General features: G+C 45.7%; 1 protein-coding gene across 1 annotated transcript in view; it reads left to right on the top strand.

Moving 5' to 3' along the window:
* Positions 1-21,942, top strand: part of CCDC183 (coiled-coil domain containing 183) — a 319,356-nt gene that overhangs the window by 100,638 nt on the left and 196,776 nt on the right. The window lies entirely within an intron of this gene.

Below are 21,942 nucleotides of genomic sequence, written 5' to 3'. Positions count from 1 at the left end.
AATACTAAGGACCTAAATACAATGCCGGTTGGACTTAAGTCCGCCCGACATTGTTTCGGTCTTGGGACCGCCCGACTCCTGTTGGAGGTCCCGACCGACCAATTAGGATGTGATCAAACAGTGTTCGGTCGCACTCCTATTCTTTACAATGGGAGTATACATTCTGAAAAAATATGCAGGCAGCAGTCTGCAAGCAATGTGCACATTGTGGGAACAGTGCACATTGCTTGCAGACTGCTGCCTTCATATTTTTTCTGATTTATTTACTGTTAGCCAACACAAGTATGTAATGTAGCACCCCAAACAGAGAACGAAGTTAGTTGACTACTTGTTTTGATTATAGGGTAAATTAAAGTTAAAGAGTGCACCTCATCACTTCTTATCTCATCATATATTCTGACTCAAATGCATGCTCTCATTGTAAAACGAAGAGGTGCAGTTCATCCCTGAACCCCTGCAGGTGCCTGCCACGGGGTGCAGGGATCATCAGGGGGGCACCATAGGTCCCCCCTCAGCCACCAAAGGGAGGCCGTGCACCCATGGGGGGTCCTGCTTGGGACCCCTCAAATTCGACTTCCGACAGCCTTTCTTTGTCGGAAAGGCCGGCACAGAAAGGCTTCCGGAATCTGACATTGTAATCCCTGCCCTTGTGATTACTGAAGTCATTCCGACTGTCAGACGGCAGTCGGAATGAACGGCTGGATTCCCCTCTGACCAACACTATCCAAATGGGTTGGTCGGAAATGAATCTGACCAGCAGATTACGATGCGGTAGGAATGGTTCCGACCGACCATTTCAGCCGTATCCTACCATATTGTAATCGGCCCCTAAGTGATCTTGGATAGTTCTTATTATTACCGTTACTTATTTCAGAGTTTGCCTGTTTGTAGTCCTTGAATGAATCAGAGGGTAAAGAGGCCTACAATTCTTTCATTCATATATATACAGTTTGTTAGCGGGAAACAGTTCACATAATGCTTTAGGGTGAAAGAATGTAAATGTAAATTTAGTATATAGTCAATTAAAAATGTAGTAACATACAGTATTTCTTTTTGTATAGTACATGTATGAAATAAAATATCAGTATTAAAGAGAGAGATGTATACAATGATTGCAGGTGAAGCATTAATTAAGGGCCAAGAAGCAGAGTTGTTAGGGGTTTGTGTGTGTATTTTAAACTGCAACAAATAAAACAGCACAAGAAACTGAGGAGTTTTGAATACGTTAGTAAACTGGAGCAAACTATTTTTTTTCATTTCACAATCTTTGTTTTATAAGACAAACAGGTACATGCATCAATATTGCATTTTGCGATTCCTTAATTGCGAAAAATAAGGAATCGCAATTAAGGAATTGCAAAATGCAATGCATCAAGAAATCGCGAAATAAATTGCGATTTCTTAATATTCCTTAATTGCGATTCGCAATTAAGGAAAACCTTCCCATTGATTCCTATGGGCCAAAAGGCCCATAGGAATCATTGGGAAGGCATTAACATTTTGCGAATTTCATTTTGCGAATCGCAATTTGTTAATGCATTTCAAGGGTGCTGAGGAGGGTCCAAAGGACCCCCCCTGCACCCTTGAAATGGGTCATCAAGTTTCACACACACATGTCCAAAGGACATGTGTGCATGTAACATGACACTTTCAAAAATGCATTTTTGAGCATTTTTGAAAGATTTCGCAAATTAACACGAGGTTCAACCTCGTGTTAATTTGCTCCCCCTATTTGCGAATTCACAATTTTTTAAACATTCATGCATTGCATTTAAGGAATCGCAAAAATGCGATTCCTTAATTGCAATCGCATTTTCCGAAATCGCTAAAAATTGCGATTTCTTGTAATTTTTTGTTGATGCATCCCAAATAGTGATTTAGGAATCGCAAACGGCCGAATTTTGCGATTCGCACCGTTTGCGATTCCTAAATCCTTTGATGCATGTACCTGATAGTTCCATAGAACCCTGTCTCCAGAGCAAACACTCTTCTTGACATGAGAGCATTCAAAAAAAGATTTAAGAGAAAGAGCAGAAAAAACAACAAGCTTGTAGCAATATGTTCATTGTCAATTGTTTTGACACACCCATTACGATCAGTAAATTATATAAAAACAATAGAGTACAAGGTGAAACAATAAAGACAAAAAGATAGATCCAATCCTTACACAACTATATGACGTAAGTTACTATAACGTCATGGTGGTTTAATCTTAGCACGATAGAGATCTAATTTGTCCCAGACAGGGTGAGCCATGGGTTTCCAGGGAGATTGTGAAAGGCCATTTTATCAGCTCCTCTAATAAAGAATAACAATTCTTTCCATTTTTGAATCAAGATCTTTGAAGAGTCTTTCCAACTACATAAGATCATTTTATAAGCTAATGTGAAAGACACATCTAAAAGATAGTCACCATTGTCATTTAGAATATCTAGAATTGTGGTGCCAGTCAGCATTATAGGATATTTCTAGAATGGGTCATCTGTAGGAGTTCCTCTGTAAAGCAAAATATCTCTGCCCAAAATCGATGTAATTTTGTATATTTATATATGAGCTAGATCACCAGTTGTGGTGTTTCAGTGCCACCATAAGGGATTCATTTGTGCAAAGTTTAAGCTTATGTAACCTTTGTGGTGTCCAATATGTTCTATGTAGGGAGAGTATTTTGTTTCTGCTTGCGAGGGAATGCTTGAAATGGTAGGGACCGAATTTGCGGGCAGTTAGGGTTGCAATGCCCTAGTGTGCTTCCATTTCCTATTACAATTGAGTCTCCCAAACAAGGGTTGTGACTGTTGGTAGAAACCTCGAGTACGTACTAGAAACCACATGGGCCAAGCTTACTCAAATTGAAAAACCGTGTTAATGAGCGAGGGATCTGACCCACATTTATTTGCTTTTGTTATTGAGGATATTAATTTAAAAAACAATACAATTCAGTATTCTCTAAATGGAATATGCCTTGTATGTTAGCAAATGTTAATTGTTCCGAAGTTGTACCTAATTGTCCCACAGTGAAATGCCTTTTGATGTCCATTCGTCCCAATCAACACTCTGCCCACCTATTTTGATGTGTTTATTGTGCCAAAGAGAGGCTTGTTTTAGGGATTCTTGTTGCATGTCTTTAAATCCAATGATGCTTAATATGGCTTCTTTTGGTGTTGTGGAGAATAATGTTGAACTGGGGGCACTTAATTTGTGTGGATGCCAAACATGATACGAGAGATGCATTTAATAAGATTGCATTCTCTACATCTAACCAGATAAGATGGTAGGAGTCAGGGTTGATTAACTATCTTGAACGCTGATAAAGAGAAAAGTGGCTGGTAGTCATTAAAATTTGCCAACTTTACACCTCCCTGTTTCTTGGCGAGTCTGAGCTCTATCATACAGATCCTTGGACGACAGAAAGGAGTTCAGGATATTATTGAGTTTGGAAAACAAGTCACCTGACAACATTGCTGGGATCATACTTAATTCACAATTAACCATTGGGGTTAAGCTCATTTTCAAATTCTCAATTCTGCCCCACCATCTTGAGAATTTGGGAGACCAGCTCTGTGCAAAATGTTTTATTGTAGGTAAAACCGCATACTTTTATATTAGATTGCCAGGCGAGTTTTGAGTCTCCTAACAGTTCCCTCCCTTCTAATTTGTTTAGTGCCATGACCTTTGATTTGTCTCTATTTAAAGTGTATGCATGGTAGTACGAGTAAGTGTCTATAGTTTGGGATACACCTGCAATTGATTGTACTGCATTTTCAGAGCAGACTAGGATATCATGAGGCCGCCGCTTTGACCACAATTGTATCAAAAGAAATAACTGACATAGACACCCTTGTTTGGTGAAAAGCATCAGAGACAGAACGATTCAGATGGACTCTTACAGATTGTTTATCACTGTATCCCATTACCATTCGGATAAAATTTGTACCTAACTGAAATGTGTGCAAAACTGCTTTTAAGAAATTCCACACATCCTCATCAAGGGCAATGGCTACAGCTGGTGTGGCAGCTAACTGCACTTTTTCTCTAATCTGAAGAATAATCTAATATTGTCACTCGAGAGATGATGTTTGACAAATCATACCTGAGTAGTATGACTGAGATCGGGTAATAAGGTCTCCAATCTGATCAGCAAGTATTTTTGCATATATTTTGCCATCAATATTAATCAATGAGATTGGTTTATAGTTTTTAGCTTGGGTAAGATTCTGGAATTCTTTGGAATAACTATTATGACTGTTTCAGCTAGGTTCCCTCTGCAACCCCAGTTGTAGCAAATGTTGAAAAAGATTTACGAGCGGGACTTGTAAACTGGGCTAAAAGGATTTATAAAATGTAGCTGTGTTTTCAGTTTATTAATAACATTTGTTTATCTGTCAATAGTAATGCATGAATTAAGTTTAGTTCTATCCTCATTGGAAATGGAGGGTAAGTCTAGTTTGTCTAGGAATTTGGAACATGTGTGGAGGTCCAGTTGATTAGTATTGATATATAATTGTGTATACAATGTCTTAAATGTTTCGAATATTTGGTCAGATTTTAACTGTATGTTACCTTTACCATTTTTGATTTCATGAATAACACTTTCAGTTTGTTTAAATCTTGATACCAGTATCTTACCAACTGTTTTAGCTTCACATAGTTTAATACCTTTTTGTCTATCAATCCACGTGCCTGCTCTTGTGCTTGGATTTCTTTTGAACTTGTATTTTGTATTGTTTAGATCCTATAGGATGAGTAGATCTTTGGGCTGTCAGTGAGTTTTTCTAAGATGAGTAGGGATTAGTTTGTTTTTTTATTCATTTGTGATATTATATTAATTAAGGAACTTAAGCTATCTGATGCTTTTAAGATTTTCCAATGGGTGAGGGATACAGTATCTTCAGACAAGTTTTCTTGTAGGAAATAATCAATATTATCCTGTATTTTCTTTAAGTAGACCTGGTCTTGTAAAGCCCCACAAAATGGTCCATGCTATACCAGAATGGTCTGAAATATGTCTAAGGTGTATGGACGTGTCAGTTATAGATTGTAAATGATTCTCTGAGATCAGAATATCTATTCTATAATGTGAGTTGTGTGATGAGGAAAAATGTATAACACAGCGTATCTGGGTGTCGTAGTCTCCAAACATCTTTTAAATTATGTCTCTGGCACATATTAAGCATTTTCTTGTGGGTTTAAGAGGTTGACATTTACATTGAGAAGATCTGTCTAAATTGCAGTCCAAAGGTAGGGTAAAGCCCCCACCTAAAATGATCACTGCTTTGACTGGGTTAAAACTCATATCGTGAGCCAGAATGTACCAAAGTTTAGGCTCTTTCCCATTCGCAGCATATATGTTGACTACCTATAGATCTTCACCCGTCTTATGCATTTTTGAGAATATCCACCTATTCCTCATGTCTGTTCACCAACTGAATATTTACCACAAAAATTAGATGTAAAAAATATTGAGGTAAAAATATGGAATACAAAAATATTAACTCTCTATACTTAAAAAGGTAAGTACAAATAAATCGAAAAAAATATTGTTTACAATAATATAGGGCCTCATTACTATGTCGGTCGGATAGCATTCCAAATGGTTTCCGACTGACTCAGGTTTGGGGAGTCCGACCGAACGATTACACTGGTTCTGAACTCCGTTCGATTGGACTCCCATTGACTTCAATGGGAGCCTGTGTTCCGACCGACAACACAGGCTCCCATTGAAGAAAGGGGTGGTTGCGGAAAGGCGTGGTTGTAAAGAGGGGTCCCATGGGTACCCCCACGGGCCCCAACTGAAGGTCTGTGGGTGAAAGGGGGTCTGCTACGGGCCCCCAAAGTCAGATTCCGGTAGCTGATCCGTATCGGACAAACTGAGTCGGAAAGGCTGTCCAAATCCAACATCGTAATCTGTCGGTCGGAACACGGTCCATAGGGCCGTACGAGTCGGCTTTGACCGACTCGGTTCCTCCGAATGCCGGTCAGAACCGAGTTGGAAGGACCGAATGGTTACCTACCATTGTAATCAGTGGGTCGGAAATGTTTCTGAGTTGGTCGGAAACACAAGTTCCGATATGGATTCAGACAAACCGAATGCTGTTCAGAGATTTCCAACCGACATTGTAATGAGGCCCATAGTTGTATTAAATATCGATTTTAAAATATATATCATTTAAAATATGAAAATAAACATAAATGAAAAATTAACTATAAAATAATAACTAAATGTACATTTTAATAAAAACAACAAATAAACTTCCTTTTATTATATATATATATATATATATATGTATATAATTATACATAGCGGTCGGTAACTATCTCGTGACAAGAAACAGTCACATGGTTCATTGACGTAACCCGTATACATAGTAACCTTACGGATGTTTCAATTGTAAATCTGTAAATATGTACATATGTAGATTCATTGATTTACAAGACTGTTTCTATATGAATTTATACAAGAAGAAATCTGATAGTATGTTTTCTATCTTTACGAATATGTGTTTGAAAGAAACTGATAGTATGTTTTCTATCTTTATGATTTTGTCATGGATAACGGACTTAAATATGTTTGAAAACAAAATGGTGGTAACTTGATAAAGGCTAACGCCGAAACGCGTCGTCCTTGTTCCATAAGTGCACAATAAAGGTTTTGTGCTGGATTTTCCTGGTGTGTCGTTTTCTGTGTCCAACTATCCAAGGTGGATGAGAAGCGGGTTCTAATATAATTATACATATATCAAAAATATAAACTAATATTTTAATTAATAATATAATTTAAACAATCTTAAATAGCATAATATCAAAAATATATGTAAGCATATTTAAATATACCAAAAATATAAAATAATAAAAAAAGGGAATCAATTTAATTAAAGATAAAACATAAACAATATACCTTTATTCAGTGAATTCCATGTCATGATTTAAACCTACAATATTTGTGAGAGGAAGTTCTAGTAATCTCATTAAGTAAGGATGTGGGTCAACATAACTTGTCCACTGATCCACAGTGGTTCCTCTTCTACTCTGGATGTCATGGAGGGTAGGTCGGTCGCTACTTAATCAACCGACGTATGTAAGTACCCTAGTAGGGGAGACGATATGGTCTAATGGCTAGAGTGGTCGAACTCGGAGCTGGGGAACCAGGTTCGAGTCTCGTGACAGACGCTCAACAACCTGTGGTTCCGGGCAAATCACTTAATCTGCCCCGTGCCTAACAAAAAAACAAATAAAAATGAATGTGTCCGTCTGTAACGCAACTGGTGCTCATGTAAAGCGCTCTGATACCTTCGGGTCTGGTTCGCGCTATATAAAACTCCCCAAAAAACAACAACAAAAAAGTACCCGCCCCTCCACTCTCTGTTTTCATTACCAGTCGCGCAGTGATTTCACTACACCTTCTCCTTTGATCCTTTAGGAGTCGGACGCAACGCCATTGAGCGTCCCCGCATACCGGAGCGTTTGGCTCCATTTCTCCTCCTTTTTAGGTTTCGCCTATTATCATTCGCTTGCGAATGTAATAGGCGAAAATTCAAGGGCTTAATCAACTTGTCAAACCACTGCGGTTTCTTCACAGTGCATGTGAGTCACGTGACCACAAAAGCGGGTCGCGTGACCACACAAGCACGCGCATCTCCCTAATCCGCCTGCCACACTTCTCTCTCCTCGCTCGCATTCCCGCCCCCCCACCAGGCTCTCCCGCCCCCATCCGGCTTCCCTCCGCGCATCTGCCTGCCACACTTCTCCCCTCGCTCACATTTCCGCCCCCCCACCAGGCTCTCCCACCCCTATCCGGTGCCCGTTACAGAAACAGACGGCAAGCGATCCCATTCACGTGACCGCAGAAAACAAGCTACACGATTGTCCATTTCACAATTCTCCTGCTGTGCCTTTAAGATTCATTTTCCTTTCTCTCGGTGCATGCTGCTATGGATACTTAAACCTGCCAAGGCAAGCCGGTACCTTTAAATATCTCTTACTCGCACTCCCCTCCTCTCCCCTACTAGCCGCTTCTCCCTTCGCACAGAGCTATTTCCTGAAAGCTGCTTTCATCTGAATATGCATGCAATTATTAATGTATTCAATGTGTGCGCAGGATAGACACTACAGGGTTGCAAATCATCGGGCATAAACATCAAACCAGGTCACCTAAAAGCAAATGCTTTCAGCGCGCTATTTGAAAAGCACCCATTGACGAAAGAACGCACATAAGGATTTTCATGTTATTCCTTTAAACTCGGCTATGGCCTCTGAGGACAAGATGTGCTTTGGGAGCCTCTATGCGTTAAGGGTTAAGGACAGAGAAAAGGAAAGACAGACAACGTGCTCTCAGGCGCACAGCCATGTAACATTAACCTCCTAACCACCATATTGATGCGCCGTTTCAGCAGCGACCAGGCTCCGTCCTCAGCGGACCACAGAGGCGACAATAATGCGAGCCCCAGAACCTGTCTGCCAATGGACCGAAAGCGAAATGCTGGCAGTCAATTCGAACTGACATCGGCATCCCTCCGCCCCCTTGTCTTCTCAAACCCTTTGTATTCAAAGAAACAAGCACTCACTGTAGGAGAGTAGGGTCTGCTATCCTATGGTCACCCCAAATTTTTGCTTTTTGCTTCACTGGTTTCTGACTTAATGTGGCTGTGGGCCTGCTAATCAGACCCACAGCCTGCTGTTCTCTCTCTAAATTGATGCCAATGCACTTTAGGTGCATTACGAATTGGAACTGGTTCACCTTATGAGCCCCTGTAATAGTGCACCCTAGGTGCCCAGGGCATAGGTGTATCCAAAGCCTACCAGGGGCTGCAGCACGTATTGTGCCACCCCTGGCCTGGCCACCATCCTTGACACAACTGGCTGATCACTCAGCTGGGGTAAGTCGGTGTAACCACCTCTTACTTAGGTGCAGTATGTCTGTGCCTAACCCTAAACTGGACACATATGTTCCTATCAGCCACTCCTATGGAAGGCCTCATCAATCCTGGAGGCAGAGTGCTTGGAAATATGTGAGATGGTGCTCTGGCATGAGCTGAGCCTGTCTGCAGCTGTCGGGAACAACTCCCTAAGCTGTTCCGGGATATTGCCCTACCATATACTCTTAAGTGCATTATAATCCTCGCGGTTAAATGCTATCTTTGGTTTGGCTTTATCAAAACATGTCGAGTAAGGTGTCATACGAATTGGAATACTATCCCCTCGCCAATTCTGGCGACGGGGATAGCATTCCACCCTTCTAGAGGGACACGACATGTGTGTAGCCTTAACCCCGGTTAAAGTTAAACAGAGCCTCAGCTTCACAAAATGGACGCTGCCACCACAGACACAAGTCTGGCCTCCTGCTGCTGACCGAAACTCGGCAGATGGTGGCCTGGACAAAGGGTTTCCTGCCTTGGGAGGTGCGAGCACCACCCCAGACAGGATTTTGTGTATTGGGTAGGACAGGGCTGAATAGAATCAGACATGCCCGGGGCACACAAGGTGTCCCCGTGCATAGGCCAGCCCAAACCGGTTCTGGGGCCTTCCAGCCCCAGTCCTGGCGCGGAGCTGGACAAAGGAAAGGGGGTGTAACCGCCCCCCTTCCTGGTTCCTCCCAGAGGAGGGACCTAGTAGGTGATCCACCCCCTAGATTGGAATAAGAGGGGGAGCAGTGCCATTGCACAGCAGATCATCCCGAAATCAACTTAAAACTAAGAAGAAGACTGGACTTCGACATTCTGCTGCACAGAAGACTGAAGAAGAATCTCCCTTGTGGCCAAGGAGTGACCACCCTGTGAACACAGGTACCAACCAGCAACTCGACGTCTGCTTTGCCGCCGCCTCCCGCCGGAGCCCGAGCCCAGAGCCCGACAAGAACCAGATTCCCAGACCTCTCAGAGCCCGATCCACAGTCCCTGCAAAGAAGGGACCCGTGGAGGCACCGAGTGACGTGGGACCGGACCTCTTGAAAGACACTCGTAAAGCTGACTGCGCAGCTTCTGAGGCATCCTCGACGTTGTGCTTTGGGGACTGAGAACCCCCACCACCGAGCAGCCCTTGCACCGAAGATCAGCCCCCCAGCATCTCCACGATCTGCGTGGGGCCCTTTTGCACTGTGCCACTCGACGCGCCATCCCGGCCACTAGCCACGCGGCCAGCGGCCATCTTGGCGACGAACCCGAAGATTTAAACAGCAGGTCTGGTTGCTCCAGACCTACCCAAGCTCCTGTGAAAAGGAGCACCCGCTCTGACCTTGCTGGTCCGAGTGAACAGCATCTTTCGACTTCTGCGTGGCTTGCATTTGCCAAGGCCTGTTTGCTCCGATCAGGTCGCCGACACCGCCAACAGCGAGAAGCCTACGTGGGACAGCTCGTGACCGACTCCTGGACGTCCTCGACCCCGGGTATCCACGTGGCTGCAGAAAGAAGCTACCCGACAACGCCTGTTTGCACCCGACATCACCTGGTTCCACTCTGGTTCCACGGCAGTCACTGGCTAGTGACTTTGAACACTGTCCCCTCTGCTTTCAGGTCTTCACATCTACAGATCCACCCTTGGATCCACCGGAACTCTTCTCATCGAGCCGCCTGCAGCATCTCCTGCTCCAAGCACCATCGACCAGCGTGACGAAACCCGACACATCTTCGACCCTGTGCACCCGCTTCCTGTGGGTGAGGTAACTCAGCTCCGCCGGTGCTCCTGCACTGGTACACATCCCAAGGGCCTGTGTTTTAAGTTTCAGCTCCGTAGGTCACTCGGAAGGTTCCTAACTTTCTAACTTTGTGCTTTTTACGCACCATAGACTTTGTATTGAGAAGTGCGTGCACTTTGAACACTGCACCCGAGTCCCGTGGGCCTTTCCCGACTTAGTTAACTCCAGTCTCGAATAGCTCCAGCGATTCCCAAGGCCCTAGGCCTCTTCACTTTCCTTTAGGTATCTCTTATACCACTTATTTAGTATATGGTTTAGGTGGCCCCTAGGGCTCATCCATATTGTGCAACTTTTGTGTATTTTAAACTGTCTTGTGATTTTACGCTTGTGCTTCTGTGCTCATAAAGAGTCCAGGGGATTTTAATAGTTAATAAATCAATATATATTTTCAATATATATCTGTGTGGTGTCCCTTTCATTTGGTATTCAAGGGGGTTGTGTATGGTATAACAGCTGGCTTCACATGCCTTTCAGAGTTTAGCCTAAGACTGCTTTGTCCACGTTACCACTAGGATAACTGGTCTACAAGGTTGAATTACAACCATCATCATAAGGGTTGCTTGGCATGGTACAAAGTGATCACTAGAATTAGTGAGCATTATATACCAGGCCAACTTCTCACATTGGTGAGCAGCGGATTGGGATCTGAGCTTGCTGTTGTTTTACCATTACAATCTTTGAGATTATCATTTGAAAGATCATACAGGTACCTGCTAGGTACATATAAAACAAGACTAGTATACATAAGTTCTACTGAACTTAGTTGTTGTAGAGCAAAGGGAGTAGCACACCCTAGCTACAACTACTAGATAGGTTTAGTAGGTAAACACCAGTGTAGGTAGATTGCAACACATCCACCCACACTAGAGCAATGTCTGGAACAGAGGGGTCCAGTGGACTTACTCCTGTTGAGAGTGACCCTCCAAGGGCACCATCCCAGTTTGCTATATTTCCCTTTAAGGAATTAAGACAGCTTTGTGTCTTAAGGGGTCTGAAGACAGGGCCTTCCCCTACTACAGACCACCTAAGAGAGCTCTTGGATCAGTCTGAGGCTCTAAAGACCTCTAAAGCAAACCCCACAGGGAATGCTGAAGGAGGCCATCCTTCAGAGGATGACACTGTAGACACCCCTACCCCTATCATCCTAGTAGATGAGGAAGCCTCCACCACTGGAGCTCCTCAAGTAGATGTAGAGGAAGAGGAAGAAGAAGAGGAGGAGGAGGTGGAAAGCAGTGAGTCAGATGATGACAGAGATAGTCAGGTGCTGGTCAGTAGACTGAACCAGGCTAACTTAAGTCAACTTGGGAATGAATCAGGTAACAACCCATTCAGACCCCCAGGTGGACTTAACCAGGGCCATAGGAGGAGAAGGCATCACTCAGGTGAATCCAATACCTCCCATGTCTCTAGAGGCTCTCATGGTCACTCCAGAAAGGAGATGACTAGCCCTCAGAGAAGGGAACATGAGGCCAAGATGAGAGAGGCTGAGCTTAGGATCCAGAGGCAAGAGTTAGAGGTTGCCCTGGCTAAGGAGAAACTTGCTAGAGCAAGACAGCCTAGAGAGAGTGGGGTAATAGAACCCACTGGTGGCAGCAATATCCACAAGGATAAAGACAGGTCTTTTGATAATAGAAACCTGAGTAAGATTGTGCCCCCCTACAAAGCTGGGGATGACATCCATAAATGGATTACTGCAATGGAGAGAGCCTGCAGAGTACAGCAGATCCCTCAGGAGCAGTGGGCAGCAATCTTGTGGCTCTCCTTTGAAGGTAGAGGCCGAGACAGACTCCTCACAGTTAGTGATGGGGATTCTAGAAACTACCTGGTCCTGAAGAGTGCTCTGATTGATGGGTTAGGCTTAACCACTGAACAGTACAGGTTAATGTTCAGAGATACCCAGAAGACACAGACTCAGGACTGGTCTGAATTTGTTGAGTGTGCCACTAAGGCTCTGGAGGGATGGTTGCTGGGAAGCAAGGTTACAGACTATGAAGGATTGTACAATTTGCTGATGAGAGAACAAATTTTAAATAATTGTCAGAACCAGCAGTTGCATCAACATTTGGTTGACTCAGATTTGACCTCTCCCCAAGAATTGGGAAAGAGGGCAGATAAATGGGTAAGAACCAGAGTTAAGCAAAAGAACCAGAACCAGAACCAGGGTGGTGACCAGAAGAAAACAGACCAGAAGGGTGGGGAGCAGAAAGCTAAAGACCAGAAGTCTTCAACAGGGCCCCAAACTGAGACAGAGGGTGGGTCCCAAACTTCCAAGAAGAAGAAGAAAGAAGGTCAGAAGAAACCCTGGTGTAAAACTTGTAAGAACACCTCTCACTGGACAAGTGAGTGTAAAAAGGGTGGAGCCCCCAGCACTGCAGCCCCTAAGGCACCTGCACCCACTAGTACAGTTAGCAGTGTTGGTCCTCAAGCCAAGGGTTTAGTGGGAATCACTTTGGGAACTGAAGGAGATTCTGACCTAGTCAGAACCCTTACACAGGCTGTTCTGGTTTGTGAAGGGGACATAGATTTGACCCCTGACATAAGTCCCAGTAACCTGGGCAAATACAGACAGACACCTTTGATTAACAACAAAGTGGCTCAAGCTTACAGGGACACATGTGCCAGTGTCACTATGGTGACACCTAACTTTGTGGACCCTGGACAATACATGCCAGGCGATGATTACCTGGTGACCAATGCCAGCAATGTCACTACTACACATAGTGTGGCACTTGTTAACTTTTCCTGGGGAGGGGTAACTGGCCTGAAGAAAGTTGTGGTTAGTGCTGATCTCCCAGTAGAATGTTTGTTGGGCAATGACCTGGAGAACTCTCTATGGTCAGAAGTTGAGTACAGGACTCATGCAGAGATGTTAGGGATATCATCACATGTCCTTGCTGTGACCAGGTCACAGGCCAAAAAGTGCCTCTCTGAACCTCAGGTCTTGGATCCTGGAACAATGGACCAAGTACCTCCCAAGAAGAAGAACAGGAGGGTTAAGGCTGTGCCTTCCCAACTGCCTACAAGTGAGGATCAGGCTTCACAGGAAACTGATCTTGAGACCCCTGAAGGAACTGTCCCTGAAGAACTTGAACCTGATCAGGTTGAGTTTCTGGGGACAGGGGGACCTTCTAGGGCAGACTTGGGGCAGGCTCAGTTAACCTGTCCTTCTCTTGAACCCCTCAGACAGCAGGCTGCTGCTGAGGCTGCTGGGAATGCTCAAGGTGCCCATAAAGTATATTGGGACGATGGACTCCTTTATTCAGAGGCTAGAGACCCCAAGCCTGGTGCTACCAGGAGGTTGGTTATACCTCTGCAATTTAGGGGCTTCCTACTCACCTTGGCCCATGATATTCCTTTAGCAGGACACCTAGGCCAGAACAAGACTTGGGACAGGCTTGTCCCTCACTTTCACTGGCCTCACATGTCTGAAGACACCAAGGAGTTTTGTCGCTCCTGTGAAACCTGCCAAGCCAGTGGTAAAGCAGGTGGAACAACAAAGGCCCCCCTGATCCCACTACCTGTGGTGGGGGTTCCCTTTGAGAGAGTGGGGATTGATATTGTTGGTCCAATGGATCCCCCTACAGCATCTGGGCACAGATTCATACTGGTGGTAGTGGATCATGCCACCAGGTACCCAGAGGCAATTCCCCTTAGGACCACAACAGCTCCTGTTGTGGCCAGGGCCTTACTTGGAGTTTTCTCCAGAGTGGGGTTTCCTAAGGAGGTAATATCCGATAGAGGTACTAACTTCATGTCTGGATATTTGACAGCTATGTGGAAGGAATGTGGTGTAAACTACAAGTTCACCACTCCTTATCACCCACAATGCAATGGGCTTGTTGAGAGATTTAACAAGACCCTAAAGGGCATGATTAAAGGATTACCTGAAAAGCTCAGGCGAAGATGGGACATCCTTCTGCCCTGCCTTTTGTTCGCTTACAGAGAGGTCCCTCAAAAGGGGGTTGGCTTCAGCCCCTTTGAATTGTTGTTTGGGCACCCTGTAAGAGGACCCCTGTGTCTTGTGAAGGAAGGATGGGAGTTACCTCTCAAAAAGCCTAAACAGGACATAGTGGACTATGTACTTGGTCTCCGCTCCAGGATGGCAGAGTACATGGAAAAGGCATCCAAAAACCTTGAGGCTAGCCAAGAATTACAAAAAGCTTGGCATGACCAAAAGGCTGTCCTTGTTGAGTTTCAGCCTGGACAGAAGGTATGGGTGTTGGAGCCAGTGGCCCCAGCAGCACTCCAAGACAAATGGTCTGGACCCCATACAATTCTGGAAAAGAAGGGAGAGGTTACCTACTTGGTGGACCTAGGAACTCCCAGGAGCCCCCACAGGGTGCTCCATGTGAACAGATTGAAGGCATATGTCAGCAGGGCAGACATGGGCTTGCTCATGGCTACAGATGAGGGACAGGAGGAAGAGAGTGACCCTCTCCCAGACCTGCTCACTCAGAACCCTGAGGATGGCTCAGTTGATGGTGTGGCCTTAGGTGGCAGCCTCACTGAACATCAGCAACATGACTGCAGACAAGTTCTACAGGCATACAGGCATATGTTCTCATTGACACCCAGTCAGACTAACTGGTGTACCCATGTGGTGGACACTGGTGACAGTCTTCCTGTAAAGAGCAAAATTTACAGGCAACCTGACCACGTCAGGGACTGTATAAAGACTGAGGTGCAAAAGATGCTGGAATTAGGTGTCATTGAGCCTTCAGAGAGCCCCTGGGCTAGCCCAGTGGTTCTGGTCCCCAAACCTCACACCAAAGATGGCAAGAGAGAGATGAGGTTCTGTGTGGATTACAGAGGACTCAATGCTGTCACCAGGACAGATGCACACCCTATTCCAAGGGCAGATGAGCTCATTGACAAGTTGGCTTCTGCCAAATATTTGAGCACATTTGACTTGACAGCTGGCTACTGGCAAATCAGGTTAGCTGAGGAGTCTAAAGCCAAGACAGCATTTTCTACCCCTAGTGGGCATTATCAGTTTGTGGTGATGCCCTTTGGTTTGAAAAATGCACCTGCCACCTTCCAAAGGTTGGTGAACCAAGTCCTCACTGGGTTGGATGACTTTTGTGCAGCTTATCTGGACGATATTGCTGTCTTTAGCTCCACCTGGGAGGATCACCTGATCCACCTGAAGGAAGTGCTTGAGGCTCTGCAGAAGGCAGGCCTCACTATCAAGGCAACAAAGTGCCAGATAGGGCAGAGCAAGGTTGTATACCTGGGCCACCTTGTAGGTGGAGGCCAAGTTCAACCACTGGAGAGTAAGATCCAGACCATCAAGGACTGGTCCCCTCCAACTACCCAGACTCAGGTCAGAGCTTTCTTGGGCCTGACTGGGTACTACAGGAAGTTTGTTAAGAACTATGGGTCCATTGTGACTCCTCTTAATGATCTGACATCCAAGAAGATGCCCAAAAAGGTTCAGTGGACAGAAATCTGTCAAAAGGCATTTGATGACCTGAAGAAGGCCATGTGCTCTGCACCTATCCTGAAGAGTCCTGACTACTCAAGAGAGTTCATTGTCCAAACAGATGCTTCTGAGTTGGGAGTGGGAGCAGTGCTTTCACAGCTTAATGTAGATGGCCAGGACCAGCCCATTGCTTTCATTAGCAGAAGGCTGACCCCCAGAGAGAAACGTTGGTCAGCTATAGAGAGGGAGGCCTTTGCTGTGGTGTGGGCCCTGAAGAAGTTGAGACCATACTTATTTGGCACTCACTTCAAGATTCAGACCGACCATAAGCCCCTCCTATGGCTTAATCAGATGAAGGGTGAAAACCCCAAACTACTCAGGTGGTCCATTTCCCTACAGGGGATGGACTTTACAGTGGAGCACCGCCCAGGGACTGACCATGGCAACGCAGATGGTCTCTCCAGGTACTTCCACTTAGAACATGAAGACACAACTGGTCAAGGTTAGTCTAATGTCCCTGCGTTTGGGGGGGGGTTATGTAGGAGAGTAGGGTCTGCTATCCTATGGTCACCCCAAATTTTTGCTTTTTGCTTCACTGGTTTCTGACTTAATGTGGCTGTGGGCCTGCTAATCAGACCCACAGCCTGCTGTTCTCTCTCTAAATTGATGCCAATGCACTTTAGGTGCATTACGAATTGGAACTGGTTCACCTTATGAGCCCCTGTAATAGTGCACCCTAGGTGCCCAGGGCATAGGTGTATCCAAAGCCTACCAGGGGCTGCAGCACGTATTGTGCCACCCCTGGCCTGGCCACCATCCTTGACACAACTGGCTGATCACTCAGCTGGGGTAAGTCGGTGTAACCACCTCTTACTTAGGTGCAGTATGTCTGTGCCTAACCCTAAACTGGACACATATGTTCCTATCAGCCACTCCTATGGAAGGCCTCATCAATCCTGGAGGCAGAGTGCTTGGAAATATGTGAGATGGTGCTCTGGCATGAGCTGAGCCTGTCTGCAGCTGTCGGGAACAACTCCCTAAGCTGTTCCGGGATATTGCCCTACCATATACTCTTAAGTGCATTATAATCCTCGCGGTTAAATGCTATCTTTGGTTTGGCTTTATCAAAACATGTCGAGTAAGGTGTCATACGAATTGGAATACTATCCCCTCGCCAATTCTGGCGACGGGGATAGCATTCCACCCTTCTAGAGGGACACGACATGTGTGTAGCCTTAACCCCGGTTAAAGTTAAACAGAGCCTCAGCTTCACAAAATGGACGCTGCCACCACAGACACAAGTCTGGCCTCCTGCTGCTGACCGAAACTCGGCAGATGGTGGCCTGGACAAAGGGTTTCCTGCCTTGGGAGGTGCGAGCACCACCCCAGACAGGATTTTGTGTATTGGGTAGGACAGGGCTGAATAGAATCAGACATGCCCGGGGCACACAAGGTGTCCCCGTGCATAGGCCAGCCCAAACCGGTTCTGGGGCCTTCCAGCCCCAGTCCTGGCGCGGAGCTGGACAAAGGAAAGGGGGTGTAACCGCCCCCCTTCCTGGTTCCTCCCAGAGGAGGGACCTAGTAGGTGATCCACCCCCTAGATTGGAATAAGAGGGGGAGCAGTGCCATTGCACAGCAGATCATCCCGAAATCAACTTAAAACTAAGAAGAAGACTGGACTTCGACATTCTGCTGCACAGAAGACTGAAGAAGAATCTCCCTTGTGGCCAAGGAGTGACCACCCTGTGAACACAGGTACCAACCAGCAACTCGACGTCTGCTTTGCCGCCGCCTCCCGCCGGAGCCCGAGCCCAGAGCCCGACAAGAACCAGATTCCCAGACCTCTCAGAGCCCGATCCACAGTCCCTGCAAAGAAGGGACCCGTGGAGGCACCGAGTGACGTGGGACCGGACCTCTTGAAAGACACTCGTAAAGCTGACTGCGCAGCTTCTGAGGCATCCTCGACGTTGTGCTTTGGGGACTGAGAACCCCCACCACCGAGCAGCCCTTGCACCGAAGATCAGCCCCCCAGCATCTCCACGATCTGCGTGGGGCCCTTTTGCACTGTGCCACTCGACGCGCCATCCCGGCCACTAGCCACGCGGCCAGCGGCCATCTTGGCGACGAACCCGAAGATTTAAACAGCAGGTCTGGTTGCTCCAGACCTACCCAAGCTCCTGTGAAAAGGAGCACCCGCTCTGACCTTGCTGGTCCGAGTGAACAGCATCTTTCGACTTCTGCGTGGCTTGCATTTGCCAAGGCCTGTTTGCTCCGATCAGGTCGCCGACACCGCCAACAGCGAGAAGCCTACGTGGGACAGCTCGTGACCGACTCCTGGACGTCCTCGACCCCGGGTATCCACGTGGCTGCAGAAAGAAGCTACCCGACAACGCCTGTTTGCACCCGACATCACCTGGTTCCACTCTGGTTCCACGGCAGTCACTGGCTAGTGACTTTGAACACTGTCCCCTCTGCTTTCAGGTCTTCACATCTACAGATCCACCCTTGGATCCACCGGAACTCTTCTCATCGAGCCGCCTGCAGCATCTCCTGCTCCAAGCACCATCGACCAGCGTGACGAAACCCGACACATCTTCGACCCTGTGCACCCGCTTCCTGTGGGTGAGGTAACTCAGCTCCGCCGGTGCTCCTGCACTGGTACACATCCCAAGGGCCTGTGTTTTAAGTTTCAGCTCCGTAGGTCACTCGGAAGGTTCCTAACTTTCTAACTTTGTGCTTTTTACGCACCATAGACTTTGTATTGAGAAGTGCGTGCACTTTGAACACTGCACCCGAGTCCCGTGGGCCTTTCCCGACTTAGTTAACTCCAGTCTCGAATAGCTCCAGCGATTCCCAAGGCCCTAGGCCTCTTCACTTTCCTTTAGGTATCTCTTATACCACTTATTTAGTATATGGTTTAGGTGGCCCCTAGGGCTCATCCATATTGTGCAACTTTTGTGTATTTTAAACTGTCTTGTGATTTTACGCTTGTGCTTCTGTGCTCATAAAGAGTCCAGGGGATTTTAATAGTTAATAAATCAATATATATTTTCAATATATATCTGTGTGGTGTCCCTTTCATTTGGTATTCAAGGGGGTTGTGTATGGTATAACAGCTGGCTTCACATGCCTTTCAGAGTTTAGCCTAAGACTGCTTTGTCCACGTTACCACTAGGATAACTGGTCTACAAGGTTGAATTACAACCATCATCATAAGGGTTGCTTGGCATGGTACAAAGTGATCACTAGAATTAGTGAGCATTATATACCAGGCCAACTTCTCACACTCACCTAGCAGCTTCCAGGAGTTCGTCCTTCTTGTATTCCCCTAGGTGATTGCAAAATATCATGCTGTTAGCATCTGGTATTAAACGGATTAAGAAATGCAATTGCAGACAATTATGAGAATTGAACAGGGAGCTCGAGACAGAGGAATGATAAAAAGCCCACATCCCACTGGATGATGGAGCCGTGACGTTCGGCAGCCTGTGAAGGCAGCATCATCAGTGCCTTGGAGACGGGAACAAAATTGACCCAGCTCCTTGTCCAATCCACTCTTGAAATGGCTTTCTTCAGACAACCAATGAATGCTAAAACCTATGTCCAGAAGCACATTCGCTTTGATATCACCGGGCCAGCCGAAGACAATGTCCCCTCCCCCTCCACGCGCAACCCTGCCCCTCGTACTACACTCGTAAAGCAGGAGGATCGCCGAGACAAAAACATGGCACGGGGAGGTTTTACCGAATTAAATCATTTTAAAACATGCACGATACCTACGTTTCGTAATTTCCGGAGCATAAAATTAAATCCATGGGCAATAGAGCGGTTAATAGCGGAGGAACACGCCAAATTATAAACTGCTCTAGATATTTACATGTTTTAATTCAAACTATGTAGTATAAAGATACACAAGCTGCGCTAGAAAAATGGAAAGCGTGACAAGAAATCATAATAAAGCTCTTCGCGGTTTGTTCTTGGGCAACTGTGGTTAACATGGGGTTATAATTGTAAAGCTATGTAGGCGTGCTTCGTTGCCCAACCTAAGAGAGAAGCATGTAAACAATAATTCACAGACTGGAGCAGAATTAAATACAGTGGCATGCCTTTAATCTGTGACAAACGTCGACAAAGCCAACAGGACTACAGTCATTTGGTCAATAATTTTTGTTGTGTTAAGAATGGAGGTACACTTCACATCGCAGTGCTGTGGAAAAGGAAGGATGGTCCTCACTGCCAAGGACACAATCTGCGTTTCTGCCCGCAATGAGCATTTCCAGTAACATTTGATAGTCTAGTGCAGCAAAGCAAGAGCCACTCATCAGAGAACCAGAACATGAACCAGTCACTTTAGTGGCAAGTCCAAAAACGTAGCTATGAATAAGGGGTGTGAAGGGCAAACTGCATTCCCCAATTACACTGGGTAATTGACAATGCCAATAACGATATATAAATATAAAATGTCATTTACAAAACCAATAGCTCCAACTTTCCAAATGCGAAACCTATTGGCAACGCCAGTGCTTGTTTGGGTAAGTTACCTTTCTCCCACCACCCCTTGGGGGTTGTACCATTTGCACAGGTGACTTTAATCATACCAGTTCTTTTCAATCACCACGGGGACCAATACCACTCTTGCTAGTTTTGTCCTTGGCACTACCCATTGATGCACACTTGACAAAAGTATACACCACTGGGGTTTCCATTCCTTGGAGCTACTGTATGTTGTCAGACCTCTGTAGTACACACTCTCTATGAGGCATGGTTGATGAGGATGAATACCGAGTGACTTGTTTCTCCTCAGCACAACATGGATGTTTTTCTACCCATTTCACTGTGCACCAAGTGAAAAATGCACACAGCTAGACTAAGATGATGGTGTGTCGGCCCACAACTAGACACCTTAACCACCAATCTGGAACAAAGTTGTTTTTTTATGCTTTTCTTGATCGTATCATTTGACCCCCCCCCCTTTTTTGTCCCCATTCTCCTTTAGGTCCTTACCCTGAGGGACACAGTTACGGTCGGTGTAATTTGGTGAGGGTATTGCTATTGCCCCTCAGTGAGTAGTTAGTAGGGTTTTTTTTCATACTGAAGAAATGCCACGATCTGAAAGACACTAGAGGGCATGAAACATGTTGACCTACATCCTTTCTTAATGCTTGATGAGACTACTAGATCTTCTTCTCGCAAATATTGTAGGTTTTTAAACATGACATGGAACCCGCTCATTAAAGTTGGTTCAGCTGGTTCTCATAGTTATTTTTAACTCACATCCTCCCCACACTCTATTCACCTTTGTATAAACAGTATAAACACCTCACAGAACACACACACCTGCTTCATCATCGGCAAAGATCACAGGTAAAAGATGCCTAGGAAAGAGTCCCCCTGCGGGGCCCTTTGGGCATTTCAGCACCGGTCCAATAAGGAGCTGCCTGCATGAAATCCCTCGGGGCATGTGAGTGTGCTTGCTCCTCTGGGTCAGGACCTTACCTCCCTTTCCTCTTTAGGAACATCACACCTCTTGTTTTCACAGTGTATACCTTGGGCACGTGTGCTGGACCTTTTTTGCCCCCGGCCCCTCCTTGTTTATTTGTTTCACATTGTCACATCCAGTGTGGCACAATAAGTGCTGCAGCCTTGGTGGTACAAGCCCTTATTACCCTTGGTTTCATATACTAGGGACTCATAATTAAGTAAAATTACACCAATTGGGTATACACCAACAAATATATACTTTTAAGGATCCAACAGGATACTGGCAGCGGAATCCCAAACTAAGGAGATTTTCGCCACCGTACACGAACTTGCTTCGCCCAACAGAGCTGCGGCC

Source organism: Lissotriton vulgaris, chromosome 5, assembly GCF_964263255.1.
Source record: "Lissotriton vulgaris chromosome 5, aLisVul1.2, whole genome shotgun sequence".
NCBI lineage: Eukaryota > Metazoa > Chordata > Amphibia > Caudata > Salamandridae > Lissotriton > Lissotriton vulgaris.
Note: the sequence above shows the minus strand (reverse complement) of the source record. Positions and strands in the feature narration are given on the sequence as shown.